The following is a 19,710-nucleotide window of genomic DNA, read 5'->3' as shown; positions in this document are numbered from 1 at the left end:
CCTCTGGATGAAAATGCAGATAGTAGGTTTTTCTCATTTTTTCTCCCTTGTTTACCAATTCACGTTAGGTTCTGAATAAACTTTTATTTGTTTCTAAGGTTAATGCCAGCTACTCAAAATTACATCAATCATGTAGAAAACTACATTAATAATGCAGAAAATATGCAAAACTTCTGACTGATACCTTGTGGCTTTCTGGAAACATGGACCTTGCCAGGAAGAGGGCTGTCACCTGTGAGGCAATTGATATCCAGCTCATGGAGATAACAGCCACATGCCCAGGATTATTGCTAACACAAGAATTTTACCTGCTGACTGCTAGCAAAATCAAGTTTTTAGTCCCTGTGCATAGGACTTCATTCAAATATTTAAATACAGAACACAGAGCCTACAACTTTAAAAACATTATGTAAAAATCCATATAGTAACACCACAGGAAACTGCCAGATAGTGTTTGCTCTACAGCCAACCCATTACACAATTACGATAAGGCAGATTTTTTAAAAATTTACTATTGGCTTATCAGAAGCAAAGCACTTCAGAATTGTTTATATTTGTTTTAACACAGAAGCTTTCAAAAACTCAGCTGTGTGTTTTGCTTTTGTTATGGTATCATCTATAGGCTCTGCTTGAGGTTGCTGGATACAGTACAAATAGAAACAAATCAAATCAGAGACAATCAAATCCAGACAGAGAGAAATCAGAAATCAGAGGTTGTCTGTACCTTGCAGAGTTTATAGTCTCAGCAGGTGAGGCAGATAGAGGAGAGAGAAAGAGAGAGGAGAGGGGGTAGTGCTGGAGAGGGGAAATCCATGTAATGATGGAGGAGCAGTGGAACAGAGAGATGAATTGACTTTTGCCAAGGTTACGTGGAAATCCTGAGCAGAGACAGGAAATGAGGCCAGAGCTCCCAAGACCCTCAGCTACAAGGTAGCCCTTCGCACTCTGCACATCTTTCTCTTCCTCTCTTTTTAAGGCAGAAAATGTTTCGGCTGAACATCTGAAGTTCGCCAAATTCCTTCTACTGTTTGCCAGTCTGGGATTTTGAATCCAAGCAACCCCCTCTTTATCTGGGCACACCCTCACATAGTCTGCCTGTGTTCGACAGGTTTATTTTCAGGCGCTGTCCTGATGATAATAATCATGACAGCAAGCTTTTCAAAGCAGGAGTGAGAGAATAACAATTTATTTGGCTCAGTTTCTCTGCCTAAACTAGTAAACAAATATTATCATTGCAGATGTGAGTAGGAACAGGATAGTCTCCCGTTATGCAGCATGCAATTCCCCTCCACAGAGACTCATGCCTTTTGCAGCCTTCATGATTTCTAAATTCCAATTTAAATGTCCATCACTGGGCCAGGTGACAGCAAAAAGCAGTCGGTAGGCTGGGTGGTGGGGGAAATGCACCATCCAGCACAGGAGGGATATTTCCAGCTCTGTCCACCCCTGCGGTCTCGCTCTGTTCTGTGAGCCGCAGCCCAGGCACAGATGAGCAGCCGATAGCAGAGCGAAGGCATCCAGTTCTGGTTGACAAGCCAAGCAGTGCCCGTGCTGTGGAGCAAATGAAAGAGGCAAGCAGCCACAGCTGGGAAGCTTGCAGGTGGGACCAGTTGAGTGAGGTTGACAGGTCTAGGGCTGTCTGGGAGCAAACCTGCACTACCACCTGATGCACTGCAGTGATGTGGGAGCAAGATGCCACCCAACCCAGACCACCTTGTAGATGGGTTCTCAGCTTAGCTAAGCAGTTCAGAGGGAGCAATAGTGTAACGTAATTACAGTGATTCTGGGATCAAAGCTGTGTTGCACCACGGAGACATATCAGCTTGTAGCTGGGAGAGCTCCAGCATGGCATGGCATGCATTGGATAGAGCAATCCCTGCCTTGCAGAAATGCATATGTATGTATGCATAGTAGATGATGCTGTGGAGCAAACTTTTTGACTACCATACACGCAGCCAACACAGCTCTGGATCCCGAACTGTGCAGGTGGTGCGGTCATGTTGTAACATTCGCTTCTGGGATAATTAAAGGCACCAAGAGTTTAAGCAACTTGCAAGTGACTGCAGACAAAGCCTTTAGGATTCATCTTACTCATCTGTTCTAAATGCAAAGGGATGTGGAGGATCAGCTCAACTAGAAGAGCAAGGCATTCTCGGGGGGATGGGGGGGGGAAGATACTCTAAATAGGATTAGATAATATACAAGAGCAGAAAAAATATGTTCACATGAAATAAAAACTTACAATCATGTTAAGAAAGAAAAGCTACTTCTAAATGCCATATTCACAAACCTCTCTGAGCAGTGTTGTGTACAGTTTGGTTATTGGTATTTGCAGTACAGATACTGAAGGATGTCAAAGCAAGGACACCCATTGATCCAATATTGAAAACCAGTGGAAAGGAGGAGCAGTAAAGAGACCACAGTTCTTGGCTCCAATTACTTTTGGATTCCACCCTTTGCTAGCCAGTCGTTGGTGTGCGTGTCTGTATCCAGTGACGCCTCTGCCAATGTGTCTAAGCACTTGTGAATGGAAAAGGTACTTCAAAGGGAAGGCATTCAGTATTGCCAGTAAAAGATTTGGGACAGTGTGGTTGAACAAATGCAGCCCAAAAGAATGTAATTTCTCAGGAATGTAGATGTTCGTTTGCCTCGTCATAGTGTAGGTGTGTCATTATAAAGATCTCTTGGGCTAGTAAATGTGGCTATTTTGGTCCAACTTTACACATAGCACTCTTGATAGAAACCTGAAATCACTGAGGCCTCAAGGCATCAGATGAAGTCCTTGCACAAAATGACAGTCAACAGAGGCGGGAAGGGAACATGACTATGAGTTGAACAAGGCTGTTTGCACTTCCTTGGTGAATCTGAGCATCTACAACTTTGCACACAAACAGTCGTTCTAACGAAATCTCACACTTCAGAAGTTCACAGGCAGCCCCCGTAGATTGCAGTTAATTAATGCATTACTCTCAGCATTACTATCATTTTGACTTCCCCTGAACATGAGAAGATGACTTGCTCAATGATGGCTGCAGGATGAGTAAAAAGGCTTGTGAGCCACACACAGGAAGTTTCTGTATGCACTCAGAGTCAACCAGTGGTCACAACTCTGCAGCCTGTTCTGTGGGGCTGGTGCACACTGCCAAACTTTCAGAATGACTCTTTCACAAATGAACTGTATGCAACTTTGCAAACACCTGCTCTGCACAGAAGGAATTATTTTGATACCCAATTTGAAGCTTCAAAAGTCAGGATGTGTCTACATAAACAGGTGTGGATGAGTGCGTGTGCTTTGCATATTCTCAAAGGCAGGTGGAAGAGGAGCACATCTGCCTGCACACAGCTGGGCTACTTATTCTTAGATGTGTTCAAACCATCTCCTTTCTCTTTTCTCCTCCAAAGAAGGCTGATCAAATCACTCAGTCAATGCTAGGTAAGTAGTTCGCTCAGTTTATTTACTATTTCACCCTCTTTTACCTCAAAAACAGCAGTGGGTTTATATTTTTTCCCTGAAGCCTCCCCAAAACCAAAATCAATTTTGAGACGAATTTTCAGGCCTTTAAGGGAATATAACTGCAGGTGTTTTTTACACAAACAAAAATGGGAAGTTGTCTGGTGAGTCTTTTGGCAGCCTTAAATTTCTACTGTAAAACATAGTAAATAATGAGACAGCTGGTGAACTGCAGGGAATCTTGTGGCTGACAAAACTTTGGTGCAAGAAAGCTGATTAAGTGATACTCACTGTGCTTCTAATCTTGACAGCGGCTGAAGCACAGCAGCAGGCTCAGCTTGGAGCATGAGCCTCCCATCAGTCCTGACAGAGCAGCCCTTTCTGGACTGGTTATTGCCCTGTACTGCATGAGAAACACGGATGGAGGATCTGAAAGTCACTGTTTGGTTTCCTTGGTCAGATAAACTTGCAGGGAAATTATGCTAATTTTCAATTAGATAGGTATGAGGAGTGCAGTATCATATGCTGACTAGCATGTTAAAAGGTGAGACAGGTTCTATTAACAAACCCCAGTGAGAGAGATGATAGAGAGGGAAAGATGGATAAAGGCAGGAGAGTGCCACGCTTCAGACCAGTGCAATAGATTGTGCTTTCTAACCACTTACAGTTTTGGAGCAGGCTATATTTCAAGGTCTTTAGTTCAGAATGCCCATTAACATGGAGGACTAAAAACCACATCCTGCTTTATACAGAAGGTGCAAGGAGAAGCTAGGAAAAGCCCATGGGTGAGGTATGATTTTGCTCCTGTACTGCTTTTACTCCTGGGCTGCTTTTACTCTGCCATTTCTCTGAAACAAGGGCAGGGTATTGTGGCTCAGTTCTGTTGCTGCTGAACTCCTCACTCAGTTCACATAACACAACACTCAGACACATAACATGGTGTACAAAAGGGTTCTCATGCTGCATGAACTGGATGAGGGTGGCAGCCTCCTTAGACTGAAAACTTCAGTTTTGAAATGAGAACATGGCTTGAATGAGAGAAGCAGGACCTAACCCAGAGAAAATAGATTCTCACCTTCTCACCACTGTTTCTGAACACCCATAGGTAGACTGGAGCAACCTCTTCTCTCAGTGAGCTATTACTGCAAGGGGTCAGATGGACTCTCCTTGAACCAAAGTACTACACAGTCTAAGTAAAAACCGAAAAGTTAGCACTGCCTCTTTGAGTGCTGGCAAGTTAGGTACATTCCCAAAAGGTATGGAAAGTGTAAAATTAGTCAAGTTTCATTATGAATGGGTTTACTAATTTAGCAGATTATGGTTGAAAACTTTCCAGACTAATGTAATATCTCCTCCTTGTCAAATTCTTAAATGTATAAAAGGAAGGATTTAGAAATAGAAAGTCAATATATTTGGCAAGACCGCAAGCTGCTGTGCTTCCAACTAGTAAAGGTAGGGAAAACATGGAAAGCTTGTGAGAAAGTATTGCCAAACAGAGCCATGACCAGTGAAATCCTTGTGGAGATGTGAAATAATGCCGAGTGCCTGGAGGCAAAAGTGAGTGGAGGACAAATACAGGGCTGTTGCAAGGCACGGACTGCCCATCTGCACCTTCCTGCCACTTCTTGAATCACAACAGCACCCTTGGGGGTTAAACCAACAAATATGTCTATGTGCTTGGGAGCTCAGTTGGCATTTTAGAGCAGCTCTGAAAGCTTGCTTCCAACCCAAACTCATAGATATTGGATACTAAAGCCTGTCACATTAAATGTGTCTCTGGATGTTCTGTCCACAACATGACCTGAAGCATTTTCTTCAGAGTGGCTGATACATTTCAGCTCAACGCTGCGGCACTCGGTGCCATACTTGATTGAACAACTTGTCTCCACTATTAAAATGCAGAGAGAACTTAGACAAGCATTTAGAAGCTTTGTCATTAAATAGTTTTCTTGTCAATTGATCTATTCTTGTAGGGGAAAGACAACTACTAGATCCATCAATTGCCAGCAAAAAACCTAGGAACAGGTCTTAGTCAATTAAGTGGGCAAGTGCTGCTTGACAGCTCCCTTCGGGAGATGGTTCATTTGGGGCCTGACTATTCAGCAGGATTAGCAACTTCAAGCGCTGGGAAGCTGACCTTAACTGAAGGTGAGCTCACGTCTGCAATGTGTCAGTGGAGCAGCACTGTGCGAAGGAGCAGCACAAACCTCTCTGCTCCCCTGCTGAGGACTGTAAAACCTCTTTTTTATTCCTTTTTTTCTACCCCCAGGAGTTTCAAACAGGTTTTAAGTGGTATAATTTTTTCTGAAGCCTCGGTCTTCTCCCTTCCTGTTGATTTTTTATTGTCACGCATTTCGTGACTTGTGCTGTTCATCTCAAGCCCTGGTAGCTCTTGCTCCTCCCCAGGTACCATACCTTGAAGAGGCAGCAGAACACGTGGTCAAGGGGTTCACTGAGATGGAATTGGGCACAGAGAGACAGCTCACTGAGTCGAAATCACTCTTCTCATTGATGAATGGCCAAAAATGACCACACACTGAGTGCAAGGGGAGCACCTGTTTACCCACAGCTGTATCACACAGGAGCATCTCATTGAGCCATTCCCTGCCATTCCCACTCCTGATAAGAGTTTTAAGCTTTCACTGTACACCGCCATGTTTTTTCTCAGAGTCCCAGGTGTTCCAGATGTTCCAGGACACCTCTATGTCAGAAAAGCCTGGTGTGGTTGTCACAGACACATCTCTGTCACTGAAGAATCCCGCTCCTTGGGAAGCTGTTTCCATCTCCTTCAGCATTAGAAATTGCTTGCCCTGACCTTTACTAATGGTTGCTGCTAGCAATGCTGCTCACAACCCCTGCTCAGCAAAGCTTCCTGGCTTGAGACAGGAGCAAGTATCTTTCACCCATTTAACAAGTAAAACTCCCTAAAAGTTTCTCTGTCTCTTCATTGAGTATCAAAAACTCGGTTTCTTTGTGGGATTAGGTTGTGCAGATATGTGCAGAATGTGCTCAGAAAAAGCCAAGTGCTGAGCAGGGCTTCTTGATGCACAAATACTTGTAATATTGTCAACCCTGTCATCACTTTGCAGAGCTTGCCAAATCTGTTTTGCTTCTACTGCATGAAAATAGAGTAACTCTGTCTTCCTGCCTGAGCTATGCCCCAAATGCCCTCAGTGCACCACTACACTAATTATTACACTTAGAAGTAAGGCAGCAGAAGTCAGATACTGTACTTCAGGCAAAAATCCCTGTTGAGATTCAGCCACTGCATGCAAACATAGAAAAACTTAAAATGTTCCCAATTTTTCAAAGCTACGAATTAATGCAAAAACTCAGAAGAAGATCATGCCCATTTACAGATGTTTAATATTGATAAATCATATTTGCCACACCTGCAATCAGTCTAAGTTTCAATTTAAGTAGAACTGAATCACCCAAGCATTTATTTCCATTACAGATGGGTGGATTCAGGTAAGGTTTACATGTCCAGATTTATTTTCCTCACATTCTGCACTGGTTCATTCTCCAGATTAATAAAAGTTGCAGAAAATAGTATTCACAGTGGATGTGCTCCAAAAAATTTGAAGCTCTGATGTCCATGAATACAACCAAATAATTTGGAAAAGAGATTTTCTATGTCCTAAAATAAAACTAGACTGGTGACGAAAGTTCAGTTGTCTTTCAGTTAACAATGTCATCACAGATACCAAGGGACATGCTCAGCCACTAATTGCAAACATCGAGTTTACAAGGAGTTTGTGTGGAGCTGAGAAATGCAATGGCCACTCTGTGGAAGGAATCACTGCTCATTTTCCCATTGAATTTATAGAAAGTGATGCCAATAAACAAAGCAAAATGCAGAATGCTTCACTGCAATCAGCCCTTTAACTTGTAACAATTGCAGTAAATCACCTTTCAGCCAGGGTAGCATCTTTTAATGTGTTTTTACCTCTTGCCCAGCACAGCGTGGCCATGATCCAGCAGTGGGACTCCTTCAGCAATACCTGGAAGGGAGCAGCAGCTGCCAGGTGGCTGCAGCACAAGGGAGAACTTGGCTCCCTCCCAGTCTGCACCTGGGGTGCTTCCGGAGGGATTATTCCCACCCCTAGGGGCACAGCAGACTGCCCAGCATGAAAAGTTTTGCTGTACCTCTGCTGAGGACTAGTTTCAGAAAACCTCTGGAGGTTGTTTGGGGGTTGGTCTTTGTTTTTTTTGGTTGGGTTTTGTTGTCTGGTTTTTTTTGGTTTTTTTTTTAATAGAAAAGGAAAGCTCAGTAACACTGCAGTCCACAGTCAGGAGCTCTGTGGAATGTGATTGCATCCTCTGCTCAGGGATGCCCAGGAGCCCAAGTCACTGAATTCTTCCTGTATTGGAGGAAGAAGATATCCAGGCTGGGCTCAAGGTCTGAACTAAAACCACTGGTGCCCCATTTTCTGCTACCCTGCAGTTGGGATGTGGATGAAAGGTGGCTTGCCACCTTTCCACCCATGGGGAGAAGTCCCTGGAGTGAACCTGAGAGAGGCAGCAACCCAGTGAGACACTGGCTGTCAAAGCCACTTCAGCTCTCAACACCCATCTCGCAGGAGCTGCACATCCTGGTTGTTAGCAGCAGAGGACCCCCAGGCAGGCTCAGTCACAGAAACAGAAATGTTCCTGTTTCACATTCAATGTAAAATAATTGCCTGAATCCATGTGGGGAAATCCTCTCCCTGGAGCAGCTTTGGGGATATGACAGAAGGCATGCTCCACTTCTGGCAGAGATAAAGCAATTTATCCTTCTTTTTGCCATAGACAGCTCTGAATTTCTTTCAAGACATGACAGTGGTGTATATTAGTACATGATGAGGAAAGAAATTGCAAGAAATTTTCTGGGGTGGTTTGGTGGATTATTTTTTTTGGGCCACCGTGGGGCATTTTCTATCTACAGAGTTGTGTCAGCGATTTCTGTGAGCTTATCCCCACTGTGCCGTTGTTGATGTTGGTGGTTCTGTAAATCTGCCTGTAAGGCACTGCTTGCAAAAGCAGCATGTAAAGCAGAAATTTGTCCTTTGTATTTTGAGCAAACTAGAAGCAGAAATTACATAAGCTGGCTCCCCAGTTCTGTCAGACAGTCAGGAGTCTGCTTCACTGGTCTCCTTGCAAAAATTTTGGTAGTATTTATATACCCCATATATATACACTCATATAAGTACATTGATACAAGCACGTATGAAAATACAGATATATGCATATATGTGTGTGTATGCATATATATATATATATCCTCTGTGTGTACATTTATATATACATATATGAGACAGAGGTTTCAGATGTGACACTGTGTATCTATAATTATCTAGACTCTTTTGGTGAAATTTATTGTACACATCTTTATCACAGAGAAAATGACTGAACATGTATTTCACATCTTCTTTTCTCCTCTTTAGTATCCGTCTTGTTTTATTTTTGTATTTTGTTCCTTCTTTTCCTCTCTGTTTTTTTCCCTTTTCTGTCTAAATGTATTGGATATTAAATACAGTCTAAAACTGACTTTGCAGCAGTAGTTTTGTGAGGTCTACTTAGGGAGAACAAAAATCTTTTGAATAATCATATGTAATGAAGATGCATTTGAATATATACTCTGTGTCTCTCATCTGCAATGACTGCAGCTTAATGTAAAGATACCACTATGCTTACATGATGCGTTATGGCAGAGTGGTATGTAAGCACACATAGAATCATACACCTGAAAAGAATGACAAAAATAATATAAATATTGTTAGCCTATTTAAAATTAATGCCTACATCTCAACACTAGTGTGTTTCTGTATGCATACATGTGCTTTGTTTCTGTGTGTATCAGCCAGCCTTCCTATGAATGCATGTATGCGGGAGGGAAGGATATGATTATGGATTTGCATAACATCCTGCGTGAATGTAGACTGAAACTGAAAACATGGAGGAAATTATAGAATCTATTTTTAAAGTCTACATTACTGCAAATGTTGCTTCATCAAGCTCTTATCATTGCTGATTAATTATGTAGAATGAATGAAGATGAGTTCTACCATCTCTGCATTGGAGAAGAAATTTAAGCAGGGTGTTTTGGGACACTCACAAAGAGGTGTTTCAGCAGACAGTGGAGTACCATAACATTATTTTTTTGTCCCCTGGACATTCCACAGTTACTGGTGTCTCTCTCATGCATGAGATTATTGGTCTCCATGGTAGTAATGAAAGATGAAAAGGTCAATTTTTAACTGTGAACAGTAGGGACCACTTGCTACTAAAATGGCTGATGTAGGAAATGCGCGCCCTTGCCTTTTGCAAAGATCTCCATTATGTCAACAAGATTGATCTACTGTGGCAAGATCTTGCTTTCCTATCGTTTTGTCTTCATACCACTTCTGTCCAGCACTTCCAGAATGAAACCTTTTATAGTTTTGATGGCTCCCTGCTTTCTAATTTTCTTCTTTTCCAGCATGGGAGGCACTTGTGTTAAGCCACCTGAAGCACAGCTCTTGGCTGTGCTAGTCCTTTCCTGATGGCTGCTGGAGGAGGTGACCCATCTGGAGGGCACCCTCCCCACTACAGCACCCCAGCCTCTCCTTGCAGCCCCCAGTGGTGCCAAAGGGTGCCAGCACAGGCGGGAGCCCCTATGGCTGTTCTCCTAGGTGGGCAGTGCAGCTGCTGGCTGTGCAGATCCAGGCTCCACCACAGGAGACAGAGGTGGGATAGAGAGCACTAATGTAATTTGGTGCAATCAGATGAAGAAAAAGGGGAGCAGGATATGGGCAGTTAGTTTATTATATTTTATTATATAAGGAAAATGAAGACTGGGTACCAGGGATGAGAGCCCAGCAAGAGAATCTGAGCAATCCCAGGACTGACAGCCTCACAGCTTGGGAATACAGGGACCAGGGAACACCCCACCCTGATATCAGTGGTACGACAGTTACAGCTACTGCAAATATCAAGGCATTGCTAAGCTGCAGACACAGCTGCATCATGTTTCAGGTAATAGAGTGCCTCAGTCTTGTCATTCATTTTAACTTCCTTCCTTCCTTCCTTCCGTCCTTCCTTCCTTCCTTCCTTCCTTCCTTCCTACCTTCCTACCTTCCTTCCTTCCTTCCTTCCTTCCTTCCTTCCTTCCTTCCTTCCTTCCTTCCTTCCTTCTGTCCCCTCCCCTCTCACTCAATTTTTCTCTCTCCCCCTCTGCCTTTCCTCTCCTGCCCCACATGCTGAAAGAACTGAATCAAAAATATCCTAATTTCTTTCCATGTTTTCTTGAACTCCCATATTTCTTTTTTTTTTTTAACAGTATCACACAGTTGTAGACAGGAAGATTGATCTGCGATTTTCTGGTTTTCTGAGGGTTTACTGCAGCTGGAATTCTGTCAAGAAAGATATTAGCCTGGACTTATTTCTGTTCAGCAAGGGGAGGAATTAGGTATGTGAGAAGAATAGGAAAGTTTGATGCTGGTATTCACAATGATTCAAGTTCAAGTAAGCAAATCCAAAAAGGCATTGTAGAGGAGACTCTCACTAACAACCGGGAGTTTTGGATTAGATGTTTAGTACAGGAGGTAAGAGGCACAGAAGAACATTTGGAAGGTGTACAGGAAACTAGTCACTATGATGCAATGGAATACATCAACAAGCAAGCCAACCAACATGAGTTTCTAAGAAAGTTGGGGAACTCGAAAAGAAACCACAATTGCAGCATGTCTGTCTACATTCCCCACTACTCCCCATCCCTGAAATAGAAAACAGAATAGAGGAAGAAGCAGGCAGTGTGCCTTTGGAAATCCTGCTTGTCAGGCTCTGCTCAAGTTCCTGGGAAGAGATAAAACTAGCAAGAAAACAGAAGAAGTGAAGGGCAGCCAAAGGGGCATCAGATAAGACAAGTGCTGTGCTAAAGAGGAAGCAGACCCCATTTTAAAGAGACAACTGAAATAAATTGCTGTGAAATGGGAATGATGCACAACTATATTTAAACTTTATTTTATGTAAGCTAAAATGAAGATGGAGTGCTGGCAATTAAGAAGCATCAACAAAACTTTAGCTGTTGATAAAAAAGCATGTGAGACAACATTTGGTAAATTAGCTGCCCTGACTAAATAAATCCATAATATTGAAGGGATTAATATTGAATTGCCTATCATTTCTCATGTCTCAAAAAAATGGAAAAATACGTTAAGATGGGGAAACAATATAAGGAAAGACTCATCTTGCTGATTTAAGACAAACATAAGCAGGGAGGTACCTACAAATGATGGAGGCATCAAAAGTCCCATTATAATTGGTAGCAATTTAGGGCTTTGTTCAGTTGCTTACACATAGGCATGGCCTGATGGCCCCAGGGGACAGCAGATATGCACTGGAGACTAACAGCTGTGTGACAGGAACTACAGGAAACCCACATCTCTCCAGAGCATAGGGCTGGAAGCCAGGCAGGAGAGGGCAGGCCTTGGACATCTCAAAATGACACCTCTGGTTCACAGCCAAATCAGGAGCTGGGAGCAGGAGGTAAGTCCAACTGAAGGGTCCAAATGCCCGTTGCCACAATTTAGCTAGATGTTAGACCTCCTACTACATTCCCCTAGTGAAAAATAACTCAGTCTAGCTATTGGCATCTAAACATCATACCTAAGGATTATGTCAGCTAATCTAAGGTATGGGCACCTAAGGCCCTTGAGAGAAAGACGCAGCAGACAACATCACTGGGCTGTGTGATACGTGGTTATCTTCACTATCCTGGTCTCACTTCAGACCTGTCCTTAGGAGAGGTTTATGATGGAGCAAGCTCCCCCTCCCCAGCTAATGAAGAGAGAGATGCACGGAGGTGCAATCCCTCTTGGTCCAAAGCAGACCTCTAAAATAAAAGGGATTCCCTTTCTCAAGTGCTTGTTGCTTCTGAGAGAGTGATTTTTTTCAGCGTTTAGAGCAACAAAGCCAGCTTCCTGGTGGTCCACGCAAGAGGAAAGCAGCTCTTTTTCTTCTCTCTGGCATTTGGAAGTGATTTCTCCTGAAGATGCTAGGAGGCCCCATTATATACAGCAAAATTAAAAAAGAGCTGCAACAAGCCTAATTTTCATTTGTGGTGTGTTGGCAACCATGCTGCAAAGTGATCCGAGGCCTCTGCTCCCCTCCCAGCAGAGCTCAATCTCCTACAGAGCTGGATCTCTGCCCCAGGTCCTGCTTGTCCTGACACGCAGAGTCCCATGGGAAGGGGCACCCACATGCAGGGGCCGCTGCATGGGTCCCTAGTGAGGATGGGACACCTGGGGTGAAGTGTGACACCCTGAGCCACAGTGATGGGCCAGATCCAGGAACTGAGTCAGTCACTTGCCTTCACCCTCTGTGGCCCATCAGGGCCTCATTAGGTACAGGTAGCTTTATTTAAAAACAAACCCCCTTCAGTACATAAATGCATCGTAACTTGACACCACAGCACAGCAGCCCTTGCTCACGGCTTCCTCCATTTGCTGCCTCCTTGGGGTGAAGTGAATCCCAGATCCCCCTAGGTGAGAGTTGCAGCAAGTGTGCCCACAACAACACAGTTGGATTGGGTGATGAGCTGGAAAAATAGGGGGTGATTTTTCAGAGGGGGTGTTGAGAATACTTCCTGCTGACAGTTTTGTGCCCTGATGAAATACTGTATCACATCTCTACAACTCCCACTGCTGAAGAGGGCAAATAAAATGCCAAGGGGAGGGAGGGGATTCCTACAACATGTATGTATATATATCTCAAGCAACTGGAAGAGATTCAATTTGCAGATATTAAGGTGAACATTAGAGCAGAAATTCCATAAGGATGACGTCTATGAAATTACAGAGAGCAATTTGGAAAACTGTGCTTCTTAAGCACGAAGGGGAACAAGAGTGCATTGTAAGGCACAGGATCTCTCATAGTTAATAGCTGTATTACACTGATGTAGTGTTCATGCTATAGTTTAACATGAATCACAATGCTGACTGATGCATAAATACCATATTATTTTATATAGGCTATATATGCACTGTGTCTATGACATTATTTTTATCTGTCCCTATAATGTAAGTTTAGAACTTCCCTGAGCTAGCCCATAAGAGTATTGTACAATACTGGGCAAAATCTGTATGAAGTTTAATTTGACCAGTGCTCAAGGAATGTGCTAATTTTTTTTTTTTTTTTTTTTTTTTTTTTTTGCATTAGGAACTAAATAAAGTTCAGAAGTTTCCCTTGACAGTAAGCAAAAGTTTATCTTCAAGTGGTTTTGGACTATAATGCTGTACTTGTAATGAAATTTGGGAGTTCCAGTAGTTATCTGGCAAGTGACACAGACTAGGGTTAAGAATGTGACCATCCACTATGAATAGTTCCCACTTACATCCTTAGTATGTGTATTTATAGAACTACTTATTTTATGCTTAATGCATTTAGTGGTGAGATCACCGGAGTTTGTTCCTGGGCCTACTTTCTTTTAGAAAGCAACACAGACTGCTGTCTGCTAGGGGTCTGACAAGAGACGGTATTTAACATTTATCTTGTTTACACCTAAAAATGAGGAAGGAGCGAGCCTGGTATGTATAGATGTCAGCATTTGCCTGTCCATTTTCTAGCTGAACATTCAATCACAGAAGTTGCACAAACAAATTAGGCATACAGCTATACAAACCTAGTTTGAAAAATTGGGCCATGCGTGGGTGTGTGCATCTAAATATTTTACAAGCTGAACAATCACCCTGGAGTATTTTAGGTTAGAGATAGATAAATGATATGTCCATCCAAATTTACATCTAAGCAAAGATTCAAAGATCTTTATGCATAAAATCTTTCAATTATCAGGTTTTCAGGTGTTATGGGCATCCTTCCTTCAGAGCAGTGCTGGGCAGAGCTCCATGCTTTTGCAATTCAGTTACGTGACACAAAAGCAGCAATAAGGCTACTGCCAGAGTCCAGATTAACTAATAATATTTCCAATAATCTATTTCATTGCTGCAGTATAGCAGATGTTAACAGTGACACAAGCACCCGAAGAGGTAAACCAATGGAGTGACTGGGAGAGGGGATGCTCAGCATTGCCACTCAGCCACAGTGAGGAAGGCTCACTGGCAGGTTCAGGAGTTTGGGGGGGGTTTTGTTGTCTCTCCACAGCATTACTTCAGCCCACATGCAGAGCCTGGAGCCTAGTGACGCGAGGCTTCCTATGGATGGGCGGTCTGGAGCCTTGCCTTTATATCTCAAAACTCCTGGGAGCAGGCAGCAACATCTGCTCCATGGTATCATCCACATGCCAGCATAGCTGGACTTTGTCCCCTCTCAATGGCTTCACCTCCTCCTTGATGAGGGCACAGCTCCAGCAAGAAGAATGATGAGACTTATCCTCCTGAAATTACCATGCTGAACCATTTTCTTTTCTGAATCGAGGACTTTATTTTTATGTCTCATGTTGTAATCACAGAATCTGAGCTACTGGCCCATGAAGTGGTCTGCCATAGGCAAGCCTATGGCTAAGTCATGAGCAGAATTTGGGAATGGATTTGGAAAGGGGCACTGGCTTAGACCAAAGGACATTGTTTGTTTTCCAGCAGTTTAGCCTTGCTGTTCAAGGGTGCTCCCAGGATTTCCCAGGTGACTGACATTACCTCCTGGCACCAAAGGCTTCCCTGCTGTACTCAGTCCTACCACAAGGCTCATATCCCACTGCCACTTAAGTAAATTATTACTCTTATTGAAACACTCCCTTTTAATTAATGGGAGAGTTGATGATCTCATATGTTTATCTGTCAGCACTTTTGTTACTTTTTAATAACGAGAACCCTAGAATGACACAAACCCACCGCATCAAATGATGGTGGCTGATTGTCACCTGAAATGGTAGAGAGGGCTGTGGTTTGGGGAAAACCCTGCTATTCAGGGCCACATTCTTCCACGTGGTGTTTGGTGTACACCACCAGCTAACAACCACTCTGAGAGGTCCAGCAAGTCTCTTTGAAGGACAGGCAATGGAAGGGGAAAAAGCAAGTCAACAACAATAAAGTAGCAGCCTTTTACGTGACACACCTACAAGTGAGCAGTTCTCATTCCTAAGAGGCTGGCACATTACCACAGTGATTCTTGCAGCTGGTTGATCTGTCAAAAATTATGATTTTCTCTTCTTTTCTGCAAGGGAGATCTTTTTATTTTGCCTGCTGACTTGAAGAAGCACCCGGAAATATATTTCTGTTTCAGTTTCTGCTCATCGGGATGAGGATGAGAGGGGAAAGGGAAGAAAAGGCAAACAACTCCCCATGTGTATTTCCTGGTAGTGTTGCCTGAACTGGTACATGTCAAGCCCAGAAATACAGAAGACAGAGTACACCAGAACTGCCTACAAACTATCACCTTTACCACTTTTCCAGCAGCATTGCCAACGTTACATTTCTCTGCCCAGAATGTTCCTGAGCCACCAAGACTGGGAAAACCTGTGGGAAAAGTAAAGAAAGCCCAAGCTACCTTATTTGCCCACAACAGTCCCTATGGGCAGCACCTACATGTGTGCCTCTCCTCCTCCTTCCCCTGCCCTGAGACGCTGAGGGTTGGTGCTCATGGGTCTGCAGGGACCTACTGAATGGGCACTGCGGAGAAACTTCTGGGTGTGGGATAAATGCAGACTGTTCAGAGAAGATCCCTCCTGGTACAGATTTCAGAAAGTATGCTTTCTTCATCAGTAAACAAACAATGAGTCATTGGCTGTCACAAGGGAGAAAATGAGATTACAAAGGATGTATAAGTAAATAAATTAGTTCCCGTTAGTCATGGCAACAGCTTAGTGTTTCCACCCAAGTGTTTTATTCCAATTCATCTTTCTGTCTTTATTTTTGTAATATTGTTACTCTTTTACTTTGGAGAATAAAATTCTAATAAGATTCTCTTGGAAATACAGATTTTTAAAAATGCAGTTCTTGTGTTAGACTACTTTTGAGGACACAGTCTTTATTTTTTGACACTTATGTTCAGGGATGGAGCTGTGGGCGAAGAAATGAAGTTGTACCATCCTCTGCCCTGATGCTGCTGCAGGTCTTTCATGTGATATTTGTCACTTGACCTGCAAAAGGAGCTTTCACCGTACAGGCATCTGTTGCTCAGCTCCCTGCCCCAAATATGGGTGCATTACACTCTGTTTTACAGATGCCATCCAATAGATCTCTGGAGGTTTGCTGACCCCTGTCCCCAGGCACTGATGTCAGAATACTGTGATCCAAAGAACTGTGTCTCTCTGGGAAAATGTCTGTTTTAAAACATGCTTCTGCTCCAGTCCTTTCCTTTACATCTGCATCTCAGAGTAGTTGCTGAAAACTTTTTGTGTTTTCCCCAGATCCTACAAAGATGGAAATCTTGCAGAAGAGCTGTGTTTTCTTCCTTGGTTTAAATTTTTTTTTTTTCAAATACCTTGTTTTGCTATAGATGTCAAATAGTCTACAAATTATATAAGATGTTCTAAATATGTGTACTTATTACAACTCCTACAATCTCAGTCCATACCAAAAGTGTGCCCTCCAAAGTAGGGGAAGTCGGAAATTGTCAGAGTCACATCTTGGTTTAAATGTCACAGTTCTCATCTATAGGCAAAAGTGGTTGTTACTGTTTTCACTAAGATATGAAAAAGACTTCAGAAACTATTCCAGAGAACTGAATTACTTAAGTATTACCATTATTCACAGATTTCCCCAAAACTACTTTCTGACTGGTTTTGTCTCTTATTATAAGATGTAGGAGGAATTTAGGGAGATGGCGCATTTTCTGGTACATTCTTCAATACATGAAATAAAAGAGAATCACTTCTTTTAAAATAGTATCAAAAAGCATGTCTCTCCCTCTCTGAGTACAAGTGTTTTTGTATCTGCAGATGTGTTAAATATATCTCTTCTAATTGTAAAATTCACTTCAAGCTATAAAGGTGACGGCACTGTCTTGGGGCAGCTGCTCGGGAGTGACTTGGGAGCCACTCAGCAGGACTACAGAAAAATGCTCATTGGCAGCATCAGCAATAGAAATCTCTTCATACTATGAATGAATCAGTTTGACTTGGTTTGAATTTTTGGGTCAGTGGACCAAAATTGTACCTGGACCTTTAGTTCCACTGTGTTTCCTGTATCTTCAATGACAGTACTTTATGGACTTTATTGTCTTCTTGTCTAAAGACATTTAATAGCCATTACCCAGCAGAGGTGATGACTGAGGGAAGGAGAGGAGGGAAAGCAGTGTGGAAGGGGCTTTAGCCCCTGTATGCACCAGCAGGTGCTGCAAGGTTTGTGAATGTATCAGGTAGACAGCGTGGAGCCACCTCTTCCCTGCTGTTTATACAAGGACTCTTCTTATTCCTGGTCTTGCAAACATGTTTAGGCTGCAATAAATTGAAACTTCCCAGTCGAATTCTCAAGGCTCTCAAAACTTGGAGATAATGTTTCTAAAAATTTAAAATAGGGGACTTCACAGATTATTCATGCAGTCAACTTAAAAGGTTGTGGGATTTGTTCCAGTACAGCAGAGAATTTTTTCATTATTGGTGGTAGCAATAATCATAAGCTGAGGCCTGTGATTCAGTTTATGGTGGTCTTAATTTATGATGGAAGACTTTATTTTTAACAACAAAAGTGAGTGGATAACAAAATTCTGTTAAAGGTAATTAACTCCACAGATGCAGGGCTGAAGGCTGCCCTAAAGAGTGAAAAAAAACCCAAACAAATCTATATGTGTGATGGATTTTATCCTCTTTCTTTTCAGCAGGTTAACTTTAAAGTATCTTTTTTAAAATTGACACTCTTAATGAAACAATTTAAATACTACAAAACTATGTTTAGTTCCACTTATTGATGTTGTCAAGGTCATTTCTACGTGAAACCTGAACAAGAACAGGTCAGGTGGAGCAATGTGTGGGTGAAAGCACTTCCTCTACACAAAGTATAGCAAGACAGATTGTATGTAAACAAATACTGATTCATTGTCTTGCCTTTGAATGAAAAGGACAAATTTGTTTCTAAATTATCCATCTTCACTTCTGACTGGAGAACTGATTCTCTGATGCTGGACTGAATAAATCACAGCTTGTGCTCTGTTATTTTGACTTCTGCTTTTATTTAGAGGGTTTTTTTCTTTCAAGAATGGAAAGTAAATATATGAGTCTCACAGAGAAAAAATAAATTAATTTCTTTCAAGGCAATCCATCTGGTTTGAGTTGTTCATTTAACAGAGGAAAGTGAGGTTGAAAACCAACTCTCCAAAGGCCAGCTCTGACAGAGCATGAAGGTAAGAATTTACCCATCTCAACCTGTCAAGAGCTGATGCTATTAATCCCTATGCTGCTGCATAACAAATATGTAAGGTTAACAATTAAAGGACGGATGTTTTCATTTGTTTAAATTATGGGCAGAGTAAGAAATTGAGGAATGAATTTATTTTTTTTCAATACTTTGAGGCATCAAAAGCACTTGAAGCAAAATAATTTTGATTCTTATTTTATGAATGTAAAAGTATTTGTGTTTTCTTGTTGAGACAGTGGGTGGGAGCAGTGGAACCAGGAGTTTTGTGTTGAATTTTGTCTCTGATAATGAATTCCTTTTTGATCAAAGACAAGTCTCCTAACAGCTGCACACTGTAATTTCTTTGTCCTAAATGTAGCTGTATATAAAGTATACCTGCCTCATGGGATATTTCAGCAATGAATAGAGCTGTATATATTGAAAGTGCTACATAATGCCACTATAGGTGATATTTAAGTTGATGCTTTACAGCCTAGGTGCCCTAAACACTTTTCTCATTACCTCATTATTTTCTTTACTGCTTATATGTGGCCTGTCCAGGCAGAACCAATTAGGCAGTGACAAGGATAGAGGCAGAGATCTTTATAATCAAGTCATCAAGAAGTCTAGAGACTTTTTTCTTGATATATTTGAAATATTTGCAGCCAGAGCTGGAGGGAGGAGGAGGGGAGGCTGGAGTTTGGGGGTTTTGTTTAGTTTTTTTTAAGACTCTGGTATTTTCCAACATTTGGAAGGATTTCATGGTTCCCGAGTGTTGTCTAGCTCAAGGTGATACATAATATGTAAATGTACCAGCTATTTTCTGAGATTCTTGGGAAGTCACAATAGAGACAGAGTCACACTGGAAATGTAAAAACTTGTGCACCTCAGAGTATTTATTTAGGTAAGAAAACTTTATGCAGCATATGGAAGAATCACTCTGTGACGAAATTCAATTTCAGTAGCTTTTTTATCTCATTTCCTCAGTTCCTCTGTCATTCCCCAAGCTCA

The 19,710-nt window shown here is 42.2% G+C and overlaps 1 long non-coding RNA gene across 1 annotated transcript; it reads left to right on the top strand.

The window, feature by feature from the left end:
* Positions 1 to 3,124: 3,124 nt before the first annotated feature.
* LOC121670016 lies at positions 3,125 to 18,620 on the top strand. Its single transcript, XR_006017991.1, has 3 exons — positions 3,125 to 3,433; positions 10,256 to 10,447; positions 10,752 to 18,620. It is a non-coding gene; the product is annotated as an uncharacterized LOC121670016 (long non-coding RNA).
* Positions 18,621 to 19,710: the final 1,090 nt, after the last annotated feature.

This window comes from Corvus kubaryi, unplaced genomic scaffold (assembly GCF_017639235.1).
Source record: "Corvus kubaryi isolate FWS band 111438036 unplaced genomic scaffold, C.kubaryi_AGA036_p1.0 133, whole genome shotgun sequence".
In the NCBI taxonomy this organism is placed as follows: Eukaryota; Metazoa; Chordata; class Aves; order Passeriformes; family Corvidae; genus Corvus; species Corvus kubaryi.
This window is presented reverse-complemented; position numbering and strand designations above follow the sequence as displayed.